We start from the raw sequence: 14,280 nt of genomic DNA, 5'->3' as shown, positions 1-14,280 counted from the left end.
TCGAGACCATCCTGGCTAACATGGTGAAACCCCATCTCTACTAAAAATACAAAAAATTAGCCGGGCGAGGTAGCAGACGCCTGTAGTCCCAGCTACAAGGGAGGCTGAGGCAGGAGAATGGCGTGAACCCGGGAGGCGGAGCCTGCAGTGAGCGGAGATCACGCCACTGCACTCCAGCCTGGGCGACAGCGAGACTCCGTCTCAAAAAATAATAATAATAATAAAAATAAATAAAGAATATTGGTTCATAAATTGGACATTTCTTGATTCAAAACCCAGTTTCTCTACTTGTTAACTATGGGATGATGGACAAGTAAATGAATTTGTTCATGTCCCTGTTTTTAAATATTTAATAAGGTATAATAATATAGCTTTTATGGATTTAATATTTGTGGTTTTCTCAAAATTCGTACGTTATAACTTTAATCCCCAGTGCAATGGTATTTAGAAGTGGGGTCTTTGGGAGATAATTAGATTATGTCATGAGGTCAGGGCCCTCATTATGGAAGTATTTCGCTTATAAAAAAGAAAAAGAGACATGAGATATCTCTCTCTCTGGGAACACACACCTAGGAAAGGCTATGGGAGGATACAGTGAGAAGACAGCTATCCACAAGCACAGAAGCAGGTCCTCACCAGACACCAATCTGCCTGCACCTTGATCTTGAACTTGCCAGCTTCCAGAACTGTCAGAAATAAATTTCCGCTGTTTCAGCCACCTAGTTTATGGTATTTTGTGATAACAGCCTAAGAAGACTAAGATAATATCCCACTAATAAGTTGTGAATGAGGACAAAGTTAGATAAACTAATAGTTAATAGTTACTTAGTTCTTAGTATAAGTAAGGCAATGCGCTAAACTCTTCACCCATAACACCTCTTTTAATTCTTCCAATAGCTCTCTGAGGACTGGACTGAACCATTAATCAATGGGTCCTGTGGGAAATGGATCTTTTCTTTTCAAGACATTTGAATCTGGAGGCAAGTGAACTGCTTCTTAGAAAACAAGATTCCTAGATAATAGAATCTTATTTTCTTGTTTGTATATGCTATCATAACATTTATGCACGTGCCCTTCTCCAAGTTGAACTAGAAAGTATCTCAGCCTGTAACTCAGAAATCCATAAGCTGTAGGAAGTTTCTGATTCTGCTTCTTTATCTCAGAATGACTATAATATAATGTGGATCAATTAACAGACAGTTGTATTGATTCTGAAAGTCGAACTTTTTCTGGCATCCATCAAAACTTCTGAATTTGCAGATTCTCAATTTATGTTATATTGAGCATGAACTCAGGTATTATGGCAGGTACTTTGCTATGGGTTTCATATGCATTAACTCAATTCATCTTTATAATACCACTATGTGTTGATGGCCATACTACCACCACGATTTATAAACAAGCAAACTGAGATACTTGAGCTTACTTGACCAAAATCACAGAGTTAATACACACAGTGGGAACATGTGTCCCCTATTTATCATGTCCTGGTCAATACTGAAGTCATAACATTTTATCTCTGAAATACTTTTCTTCATGTGTATTACAGGTCACTTTTTATTTTCCCGTGCTTTACACTCACAACAAAATGAGAACCATTACAGGGGACTCTATTACATACTCTCAACTAATGAGAATTAATACACCATACAGCAAACATTACCAACCAACTGGCTATCAACAAGACTATTTTAGAAGCACTACTTATAGTAGAACCTGCCACACACACAGAGAAAACAACAGAAGAATGTCATGGCTAGGTATTAAAACACAAGTTCGAGAAAATGGTCCAGGATAGAAAGATAATGATGAATAACCCACTGCCTCTCCACCCCAATATCCCAATATTATGTGGAGTGGGATGATTGGTCAACAGTTCTACAATGTCTAGCTGGAAAAAATCTACGGCAGAGACAGATTAGGATATCAGAGATTTGAAGAAAATGGATTTTTTTTTGGGGGGAGGGGGATAGAGTCTTGCTCTGTTGCCCAGGCTAGAGCGCAGTGGCACAATCTTGGCTCACTGCAACCTCTGCCTCCCAGATTCAAGCAATTATTGTGCCTTAGCCACTCGGGTAAAGCACGTGCCATCACACCTGGATAATTTTTGTATTTTCAGTAGAGACAGGGTTTCGCCATGTTGGCCAGGCTGGTCTTGAACTCCTGGCCTCAAGTAATCCACCCTCCTTGGCCTCCCAAAGTGCTGGGATTACAGGCAGAATTATTTTTAATACCTATTCTGCATCTGCAAGAGGACAGTGCTATAATGACTATACACAGGCCTCTACAACACTGATTCAAAGAAAACTCACATTTCCAAGAATAATTCTCTCACACCCACTCCTCATATTACATTGGCCTTGCATATTTAGTGTTTGCCCTGACATGCCACTGAATGATAATACTGTAAGCCCAGTTGAGTCCACCCTTAAAGCCTCCAACTTCTAAGACTCTTGGTAGAAGATATCTTAACGCGTAATTTAAGTTTTGCCCTTATGCAAAACAGAATTTTAAATAACATTAGGAAAGCTAAAGTGTTAGTGAGCAAGCAGACAGCTTTATAAAGCATTTCTACAAATACCAATGAACTTAACCATTTGTTTTCTCTAGAAAGGCCAGACACATAATAATTTGAGTTCAAAAGCTTCTGTGATCTGGATTCCTGAATATGTGACACCACTGTTTCCTATAAAGATCTGCCGACTGAGTGAATGGTTGGTTTGCCACAGCCTTTTGTTCCTAAGAATAAGTATAAATCATATTTGTGTTTATTTACCCACCTATGCACAGATAACCTCTATCAAATTAATTTACTGCAACTTAGGTAACCAGTGTACATAAAATGAGTTCTTCTCAAAGCCGCAAAACAAGACCCAATATTCCTTTCTTTTTTTTTTTTTTTTTTTTTGAGATGGAGTCTTGCTCTGTGCCCAGGCTGGAGTGCAGTGGCGCAATCTCGGCTCAGTGCAAGCTCCGCCTCCCAGGTTCACGCCATTCTCCTGCCTCAGCCTCTCCGAGTAGCCGGGACTACAGGCGCCCGCCACCACACCCGGCTAACTTTTTTTTTGTATTTTTAGTAGAGACGGGGTTTCACCGTGGTCTCGATCTCCTGACCTCGTGATCCGCCCGCCTCGGCCTCCCAATATTCCTTTCTAACAAAGCAAAAGTGGTTCATGACCAGGATAAGTCAGAATTGAATCTTAACATGAGTAAAAGTGGGCACTCACTCTTTTAAGACATGTGGGGACACAGATCTAGAAAAGACAGCAACAAGAAGATTCATTCTAGGGCTTTCAGAAAGCGGAACCACAAATGAAGTTAGTTTGGCAGGAACAGAACACAAGACCATAGATCGAAAAGGGGCAGAGATGGTGACCTAGAAAGGTTTTAAGTGGATAGATTTTGGCACTAAAAATGTAGCAGACAGTATTGAGGATTTAGTCAACTAAGTCAAATTAAGATGTAAGGACAGGAGGTGCTGCCACTCAGGGCTGATCTTAGGTTGGAACGATTCGGTACCAGGATGAGAGGAGCACTAACTTGGTACTGAGTGACTGAGCATCCATATGTACTTCTTGCATACAGCAGGTATCTGATACAGCACCAAGCCTACACTGAGGGGTTAGAATTAGCCAGAATTTTATATCTGAACTTATAAACATATAAAGGGACCACACTCCTAACCATTAAAGTTGGATTTGAACTGTCTACACCATCGACCAGATTTCACTTCGTGGGAGGCAGTGATATTAAAACTATCTTTAGAAAAATATTCCTCAAGATGGCCATTACCAACCTATTTGTGGAAACTATGCAGTTTTAAATGAAATCCTAAAATGTAATATTTTTTTCCAACAGCTAGAGATGTTAATTCAAACCATATGTGAAATTGGAGAGAAGTGGAACTCAAATCAGACCATATCAAAAAACTCTCTGAGTTTTCACAAGATAATTTGCCCAATTTTTTTACATTGCCACTAGTAGAATACCTTTTGTATTGCTTTATGTTATTTTATTTTATTTTTTAATGTGTATGTGTGCTTTGAGAAATTTTGAATCTGCTTCTAGATTTTGGCTGAGTTCAGCTGTTAAAAATTTACCTTCATCATCCATCCTCATTCTTTTTAAAACTCCCATTCCATATTACCTCTTTTACTACTATTACTATACTGAATGAGTTTTGCTAGCAAAGAGATTGGATTTTATACTTTCACTAGTGATTTAATAGAAGTTGAAATTGGTAGCTGAAATGGACACTGTAGAGTAACAGATAATCAAAGACTAACTATCCAATGATTATTTTATTATTTTGAATAAAAACTATCGGTTAAGTAAAATGCAAAAGTAGACTTACCTTTAGTGTATCCTGAAGACAAAATAACATTTTTGTCTGGCTTGATACCTAATGACAGTAAGAATATAAGCAATAGGAACTGATTTTTTAAAAGTGATGTTATTAATATTATCTAGGATCTCACTTTCTAGATGTGTATCTCATATTGGGACTTTGATTTGTGTTGTCTTCACAAATCATTCCAAACTTTTTTTTTTTTTCTGAGACTGAGTCTCACTCTGTCGCCCAGGCTGGAGTACAGTGGTGCAATCTCGGCTCACTGCAAGCTCCGCCTCCCGGGTTCACACTATTCTCCTGCCTCACCCTACTGAGTAGCTGAGAATACAGGCACCCACCACCATGCCTGGCTAATTTTTTGTACTTTTAGTAGAGATGGGGTTTCATCGTGTTAGCCAGGATGGTCTCGATCTCCTGACCTCGTGATCCGCCCTCCTCAGCCTCCCAAAGTGTTGGGATTACAGGTGTGAGCCACCACGCCTGGTCCATTCTTACCTTTTCATAAATTAACAAAGGTATGAGTTATACAGGACTTTGTCTTACATTGTAGCCTCCTTTCTACTCTTACTTTGCTCACTTCTTCTCTAGAATAATAAACTAGGAGACTACAATTGATTGAAACAAGCCTCAACTATGCCAGTTTCAGACATAAGGACTTGGTAAATATATATATTTTAAAACATTTGGCTTTACTTCTGAAAAGCCTTCAGAACTGTATGAAACATTTAAATACATATTTTGCAATATTATTTATTGAACATTCACATGCTCTCAGGTTCAAATAATTTTTAAAACACCATTGATATGCCTTGGTTGTGTTCCCACCCAAATCTCATCTTGAATTATAATCTCCATAATCCCCAGGTGTTGAGGGCGGGTCCTGGTAGGAGGTAATTGGATCATGGGGGTGGTTTCCCCCATGATGTTCTCATGATAGTGAGTGAGTGCTCATGAGACCTGATGGTTTTATGAGTTTGACAGTTCTGCCTTCACACGCTCACTATCTCCTGCTGCCTTGTGAAGAAGGTGACTGCTTCCCCTTCCGCCATGTAAGTTTCCTGAGGCCCCCCAAGCCATGCAGAACTGTGAGTCAATTAAATCTCCTCTGTTTAAAATTACTCAGTCCTGGGTAGTATCTTTATAGCAGTGTGAAAATGGACTATTACAACCATAATATCCATTACCTCAAGAAATTCCACTATTGAAGCATATGATGATAAAATTTTGCTCTGTATTTCTTGTTGAGTTGCAAATTTCAATAAGAAGACAAGTGAACAGCAATTCACACTCAGCATAAATGTTAAAAATCATCTTTTGAATTATTGCAACAGCTGCTATTTTCAGGATTGGTAGTTATTTCTGGTTGCACCTCTGCAACTCAGATCTTCCTAATGTCTTTGGCCATTAGGTTCAGAATGAGCCACTGCAGTTATGATTGATCTTAGCATTACTGTCTATTTGCCTGAGACTTTCAGAAGTTGAAAGCAATGCTAAAATGTTTCACATTGTACTTTACTAGGTCTTTATAAAATGCTCCTGCCCATATTACTTGTGGCTTATCTTAAAGTAGCAGCTTAGTCATCCTGCAATCTCAATTAACAGGCACTGAGCAACCACTATATGTCCAGCAAAGCTAAAAAAATGCCAAGTAGCTCCTACATTGCTTTGAAGTTAGCAGAACTGTCATGCTCTGAAATCTCATTATTGATAATCTTTATATATATATAGATATATATATTTATATATATATAAAATCAGTGATGGGCCCAACTTTTATGCTACCTCCATCAAAAAAGATAATAACCCTCTTTATCTTTGTCTCTCACCCCAGACCTTCCTCCTCTTTGGGGTCTTCAGCTTTCTCAACTTTTAATCAATCCAAATACATCTTGCCTTAGACTTCTACTAAATGGCTACCTATCACCATTCCTAATCTATTTTTTTTAAGTCTGAAATGTAGGCATTGGTAAAGTCTGCAAAAGGCCAGAACTACCTCTTCAAAAGCCTTCTCCACGTACGCTCCAGGAATCTCAGACATCTAATCTTTTCACTAGTGCTACTTACTTCACAATGACTGACATTACCACACAGTAGAACAGCATTTATTCTCAACCAACCCTAGTTGTTTGCACCTCTAAACTTTTCAGATTGATGTTTTGTGCAGTTCATATTTATTTTAAAAGTTCTATCTAATTATATTGATTTAAGTTTTGATAATTCATTGCCACTGAATGCTAATATAGGCCTATTTCAGAAATAGTGAAAATTTGATTCCAGATCACAGCAATAAAAGTGAATATTGCAGTAAAGCAAGTCACACAAAATTTTTTGTTCCCAGTGCATATAAAAGTTAACACTGTAGTCTATTAAGTTTGTAAAAGCATTATGTCTAATAATACAATGTACATACCTCAATTAAAAATACTTTATTTCTAAAAAGTGCAAATAATTATCTGATCATTCAGCAAGTCTTCTGGTTGTGAAAAGTCTTGCCCCAACGTTGATGGCTACTGACTGATCAGGATGGAGGTTGCTGAAGGTTGGGATGGCTGTGGCAATTTCTTAAAATAAGACAACAATAAAGTTTGCCACATCAATTGACTCTTCTTTTCCAAAAGGTTTCTCTGTAGCATAAAATGCAAAGCTGTCTAAGAGTTTTTGTTTTGTTTTGTTTTGTTTTGTTTTAAGAAACGGAGTCTCGCTGCTCCGTTGCCCAGGCTGGAGTGCAGTGGCATGATCTCGGCTCACTGCAACCTACGCCTTCCAGGTTCAAACTATTCTCCTGCTTCAGCCTCCCGAGTAGCTGGTACTACAGGTGCGTGCGACCATGCCTGGCTAATTTTTTGTATTTAAGAGCCTTTCATGCACAGTAGGACTTCTCGCAAAATTAAAGACAATCTTCTCAAACCTGCCTCTGTTTTCTCAACTAAGCTGATGTAATAGTCTAAATATTTTGCTGTCATTTCAATAATGTTCATGTCATCTTCAATAGAAGTGGATTCCCTCTCAAGAAACCACTTTCTTGGCTCATCCATAAGAAGCAAGTCCTCATCTGTTCAAATTTTATCATAAGATTGTAGCAACTCAGTCACATCTTGAGGATCCACTCTAATTCTATTTCTCTTCCTATTTCCACCACATTCGCAGTTACTTCCTCCACTGAAGTCTTGAACTCCTCCAACTTACCCATGGAGGGCTGGAATCAGCTTTTTCCAAACTCCTGTTAATGTTTATATTTTGATCTCCTAGGAATCACAAATGTTCTTAATGGCATCTAGAACAGTGAATGCTGTCCAGATGGTTTTCAGTGTACTTTGCCTAGATGCATCAGAGGAATCATTATCTGTGGCAGCTATAGCCTTAGGAAAAATCGTTTTTAAAAATTTTTCCAGGCTATTTAATCAAGTTACTTACAATGTTCACATTCCTGAGTATACTCCATTGAGGTGACATCATTTGTTTTGGAATTTTTCTACATTCCACTTAAAAAGTGTTTCCTTTCCTAAGAAACTGAACTTTTCTGTCAAATGCACATGATCAAATAGGAGAACTGGGCTCATAAAATGGATTCATTGCAAACTTTATGGGTAAATGCTAAACGTCAGTAAAGTAGTTCTTTATTCTATCTTCTTGCCTTACGTCATGAAGCATAATAAAAAAATTTATGTGCCCTGGAGTTACGAATGCCGACAGAAAACACTTGTTGCACTTGTCCACAGTTTTCAAGTACATGTTTTTCGACAGCCACATATTATCTATGAGGTTGCAAACAGCATGAGCTATGGGTAACGATGGTTGTCTTTGGATTCTACTTTCCCAGCTGGGAAAAAAACTCCATTTCAAAAACTGGATTATCATGGTGGCCAATAATTACAAAGTGGAAGCTTCCAGACATAGTCTTCAATATATGGCTCCTGCAGAGAGACAACATCGTAACAAAGTCAGTTCCCACAACTGAGACTCACACTTGGTGCATTCAGCCAATAACAAGACTTGAAAGTTGAAATTACTCCTTGATCCACGGGCTGCAGAATGGAAGCTGTGTTGGCAGGCATGAAAACAACAGTAATCTCCTTGTACATCTCCACCAGAGCTCTTGTGTGACTAGGAGCATTTCAATGAACAGTAATTTTTGTTTTAGAAAAAGGGAATCTTTTTTCCCGAGCAGTAGGTCTCAACACTGGGCTTAAAATATTTAATAAACCATGCTATGGACAGATGTTTTATCATCTAGGCTTTATTGTTTCATTTATAGAGAGCAAGGCAGTGCAGATTTAGCATCACCCTTGAGATCCCTGAGATTTTCAGAATGGGAAATGAACAATGGATTCAACTTAAACTCACTGGCTGCATCAGCCCCTAACCAGAGAGTCAGCCTGACCTTTGAAGCTTTGAAACCAGGCATTGACTTCTCTTTAGCTGTGAAAGTCCTGGATGGCATCTTCTTCCACAGGAAGACTTTTGTTTATATTGAAACTCTGTTGTTTAGTGTAGGCACCTTCATCAGTGATCTTAGCTAGATCTTCTGGAAACCTGCTGCAGAAGTTCTGGAAACTTACTGCAGCTTCTACTGAGCACTTGCTTTACCCTACACTTTTATGTTAACCTCAGGAACCAATCTCTGTTAGCTTCAAGCTTTTCTTCTACAGTTTCCTCACCTCTGCCAGTCTTCAGATAATTGAAGAGAGTTAGGGCCTTGTTCTAGAGTAGGCTTTGGCTTAAGGGAATGTTGTAGCTAGTTTGATTTTCTACCCAGACCACTGCAACTCTCTCCATATCAGCAATAGGCTGTTTTGTTTTCTTATCATTCATGTGTTCACTGAAGTAACACTTGTAATTTACTTCAAGGACGTTTCTTTTGAATTAACAACTTGGCTAATCATTTGGCACAAGAGGCCTACTTTTGGCCTGTCTTAGTTTTCAACACGCTTTCCTCATTAAGCTTAATCATTCCTAGCTTTTGACTTAAAGTGAGAGGCTTGTGGCTCTCCTTTCAGTTGAACACTTAGAGGCCATTGTAGGGTTATTAACTGACCTAATTTGAATATTGTTGTGTCTCAGGGAATAGGGAGGCCTGAGGAAAGCAAGGAAGATGGGAGAGCAGGTGGTAAGTGGAGTAGTCAGAACACATACATTTATCAATTAAGTTCATCATCTTACATGGGCATGGTTTGTGGTGCCCCAGAACCTTTACAATCAGAGATCAAAAATTACAGATTATCATAACAGATACAATAATTATGAAAATGATTGAAATATCAGAAGAAGTAACAAAATGTGACACTGAAACACAAAGGGAACATGTGCTGTTGGGAAAATGGCACCAATAGACTAGCTTGAGGCAGCATTGCCACAAACCTTCTATTCATAAAAACTGTACTATCTGCAAAGCACAATAAAGCAGGTGCAATAAAATGAGGTATTCCTGTATATAAAAAGGGAACAAGAAAGAGGCCCACAGATTACCTTAACAGGATAGAGACTGCAACCTGTGGATACTGGAATCAGCCAAAATTATAACCATAAATCCATGGGCTAAAATGGAATTACATTTCTATAATGCTTTTAACTTCCATAAAATGACTTCACAAGTAAGTAAAGATTATGAACTACTAAAAACATGCAAAAGAAGAAATGCTAACAGCTAGTAAACAGGAATAAATATTCATTCACATTAATTATCAGAGAAATGCACACTATGATACTATTACCACCCATTAAATTGAAAAGGATTTAGATCATATTTTGAATGTTGTGAGGGTACAGTGTAATTATACATATTTTTATTCAATGCTGATGGGAATATAAACTGGTAGATTGTCCTGGAAAATGATTTGGCACTATGTATGAATAGGCTTTCGAAGGGCACATGATTTTGGACCTAGTAACCACACTTCTGGAATAATTCCTAATGTACACATGTTCATCATCACAGCAATAAGTATAGAAAAACAAATATGGAACAAACAAAATATTTAAACAGTAGAAGAATATTTTTTAAAAATTTTCTGTGAATGGATTAAATATTATACTGTCATTTAAAATTATATCTTCAGAAACTAATTATTGGAGAAAGTATCATACAGTAAATAAAAAATAAGAGCAGAATATGAAACTATCTATGATATGAGACAAATTTGTAAATTATACATGTACACACACAATGCCAGAAAGAAATATATGAAATATATGAAATACCAATCTGGTAATGGGTTTCTGGGGAATTATTTTTGTTTTTTCAAATTTTCTTATTTATTAACCTCATAATCAAGGTTCTTCTTTAAAACTATTTTTACATATCTTTACCTTTACCACAGAAGGTCATAATTATGTGGTTCCTCTTCTGAAAACCTATCAGTTGCTGAAATGAACATATCTTCATTAATTACATTTTCTGATTTATGAAACTTTTAGTCTTCCAATATCAAGTCGTAAGAGATCATTTCATCAAGAAGTAGCATATGCAGGTGCGGTTCCAAGATGGCTGACTAGGAACAGCACCAGTCTACAGCTCCTAGCATGAGTGACGCAGAAGACGGGTGATTTCTGAATTTCCAACTGAGGTACCGGGTTCACTGGGGCTCATCGGACAGTGGGTGCAGGACAGTGGGTGCAGCCCACCGAGCTTGAGCCAAAGCAGGGAGAGGCATCACCTCACCTGGGAAGTGCAAGGGGTCAGGGAATTCCCTTTCCTAGCCAAGGGAAGCTGTGACAGACGGCACCTGGAAAATCGGCTCACTCCCACCCTAATACTGCACTTCTCCAATGGCCTTAGCAAGTGGCACACCAGGAGATTATATCCCACGCCTGGCTCAGAGGGCCCCATGCCCACGGAGCCTCGTTCATTGCTAGCACAGCAGTTTGACATCCAACTGCAAGGCAGCGGCAAGGCTGGGGAAGGGGTGCCCGCCATTGCTGAGGCTTGAGTAGGTAAACAAAGTGGCTGAGAAGCTCAAACTGGGTGGATCCCACCACAGCTCAAGGACGCCTGCCTGCCTCTGTAGACTCCACCTCAGGGGCAGGGCATAGCTGAACAAAAGGCAGCAGAAACCTCTGCAGACTTAAATGTCCCCATCTAACAGCTTTGAAGAGAGTAGTGGTTCACCCAGCACGGAGTTTGAGATCTGAGAACGGACAGACTGCCTCTTCAAGTGGGTCCCTGACCCCCAAGTACCCTAACTGGGAGGCACCCCCAGTAGGGGCAGACTGACACCTCACATGGCTGGGTATCCCTCTGAGACAAAGCTTCCAGAGGGATGACCAGGCAGCAACATTTGCTGTTCAGCAATATTCGCTGTTCTGCAGCCTCCACTGCTGATACCCCGGCAAACAGGGTCTGGAGTGGACCTCCAGCAAACTCCAATAGACCTGCAGCTGAGGGTCCTGAATGTTAGAAGGAAAACTAACAAACAGAAAGGACATCCACACCAAAACCCAATTTGTATGTCACCATCATCAAAGACCAAAGGTAGCTAAAACCACAAAGACGGGGAAAAAAAACAGAGCAGAAAAGCTGAAAACTCTAAAAATCAGAGTGCCTCTCCCCTTCCAAAGGAACGCAGCTCCTTGCCAGCAGTGGAACAAAGCTGGATGGAGAATGACTTTGATGAGTTGAGAGAAGAAGGCTTCAGACAATCAAACTTCTCTGAGCTAAAGGAGGAAGTACAAACCCATGGCAAAGAAGCTAAAAACCTTGAAAACAGATTAGGCGAATGGCTAACTAGAAAAACCAGTACAGAGAAGTCCTTAAATGACCTGATGGAGCTGAAAACCATGGCACGAGAACTATGTGATGAATGCACAAGCCTCAGTAGCTGATTCGATCAACTGGAAAAAAGGGTATCAGTGATTGAAGATCAAATGAATGAAATGAAGTGAGAAGAAAACTTTAGAGAAAAAAGAGTAAAAAGAAATGAACAAAGCCTCCAAGAAATATGGGACTATGTGAAAACACCAACTCTACGTCTGATCAGTGTACCTGAAAGTGATGGGCAGAATGGAACCAAGTTGGAAAACACTCTGCAGGATATTATCCAGGAGAAATTCCCCAATCTAGCAAGGCAGGCCAACATTCAAATTCAGGAAATACAGAGAACGCCACAAAGATACTCCTTGAGAAGAGCAACTCCAAGACACATAATTGTCAGATTCACCAAAGTTGAAATGAAGGAAAAAATGTTAAGGGCAGCCAGAGAGAAAGGTTGGGTTACCCACAAAGGGAAGCCCATCAGACTAACAGCTGATCTCTCGGCAGAAACTCTACAAGCCAGAAGAGAATGCGGGCCGATATACAACATTCTTAAACAAAAGAATTTTCAACGCAGAATTTCATATCCAGCCAAACTAAGCTTCATAAGTGAAGGAGAAATAAAATCCTTTACAGACAAGCAAATGCTGAGAGATTTTGTCACCACCAGGCCTGCCCTAAAAGAGCTCCTGAAGGAAGCACTAAACATGGAAAGGAATAACTGGTACCAGTCACTGCAAAAATATGCCAAATTGTAAAGACCATCGATGCTAGGAAGAAACTGCATCAACTAATGAGCAAAATAACCAGCTAACATCATAACGACAGGATCAAATTCACACATAATAATATTAACTTTAAATGTAAATGGGTTAATTGCTCCAGTTTAAAGACACAGACTGGCAAATTGCATAAAGAGTCAAGACCTATCAGTGTGCTGTATTCAGGAAACCCATCTCACATGCAGAGACGCACATAGGCTCAAAATAAAGGGATGGAGGAAGATCTAACAAGCAAATGGAAAACAAAAAATGGCAGGGGTTGCAATCCTAGTCTCTGATAAAACAGACTTTAAACCAACAAAGATCAAAAGAGACAAAGAAGGCCATTACATAATGGTAAAGGGATCAATTCAACAAGAAGAGCTAACTGTCTTAAATATATATGCACTCAATATAGGAGCACCCAGATTCATAAAGCAAGTCCTTAGAGATCTACAAAGAGACTTAGACTCCCACACAATAATAATAGGAGAATTTAACACCCCACTGTCAACATTAGACAGATCAATGAGACAGAAAGTTAACAAGGATATTCAGGAATTGAACTCAGCTCTGCACCAAGCGGACCTAATAGACATCTACAGAACTCTCCACCCCAAATCGACAGAATATACATTGTCAGCACCACACCACACCTATTCCAAAATTGACCACATAGTTGGAAGTAAAGCTCTCCTCAGCGAATGTAAAAGAACAGATATTATAACAAACTGTCTCTCAGACCACAGTGCAATCAAACTAGAACTCGGGGTTAAGAAACTTACTCAAAACCTCTCAACTACATGGAAACTGAACAACTGCTCCTGAATGACTACTGGGTACATAATGAAATGAAGGCAGAAATAAAGATGTTCTTTGAAACCAATGAGAATAAAGACACAACATACCAGAATCTCTGGGACACATTTAAAGCAGCGTGTAGAGGGAAATTTATAGCACTAAATGCCCATGAGAGAAAGCAGGAGAGATCTAAAATTGACCCCGTGACATCACAATTAAAACAACTAGAGAAGCAAGAGCAAACACATGCAAAAGCTAGCAGAAGGCAAGAAATAACTAAAATCAGAGCAGAACTGAAGGAAATAGAGACACAAAAAAGCCTTCAAAAAATCAATGACTCCAGGAGGTGGTTTTTTGAAAAGATCAACAAAATTGATAGACTGCTAGCAAAACTAATAAAGAAGAAAAGAGAGAAGCATCAAAAAGACACAATAAAAACTGATAAAGGGGATATCACCACTGATCCCACAGAAATACAAACTACCATCAGAGAATACTATAAACACCTCTATGCAAATAAACTAGAAAATCTAGAAAAAATGGATAAATTCCTGGACACATACACCCCCCAAGACTACACCAGGAAGAAGTTGAATCCCTGAATAGACCAATAACAGGTT

General features: G+C 39.1%; 1 protein-coding gene and 1 pseudogene across 1 annotated transcript in view; both read right to left on the bottom strand.

Moving 5' to 3' along the window:
- The window catches only part of EYA1 (EYA transcriptional coactivator and phosphatase 1), a 335,724-nt gene that overhangs the window by 240,104 nt on the left and 81,340 nt on the right, over nt 1-14,280 (bottom strand). The gene's annotated exons all lie outside the window — the stretch shown is intronic.
- Nucleotides 7,835-8,246, bottom strand: LOC100587993 (annotated as a pseudogene).

This window comes from Nomascus leucogenys, chromosome 16 (assembly GCF_006542625.1).
Source record: "Nomascus leucogenys isolate Asia chromosome 16, Asia_NLE_v1, whole genome shotgun sequence".
NCBI classification, from domain to species: domain Eukaryota; kingdom Metazoa; phylum Chordata; class Mammalia; order Primates; family Hylobatidae; genus Nomascus; species Nomascus leucogenys.
The sequence above is the reverse complement of the archived record's forward strand: the minus strand, read 5'-3'. Positions and strand labels throughout refer to the sequence as shown.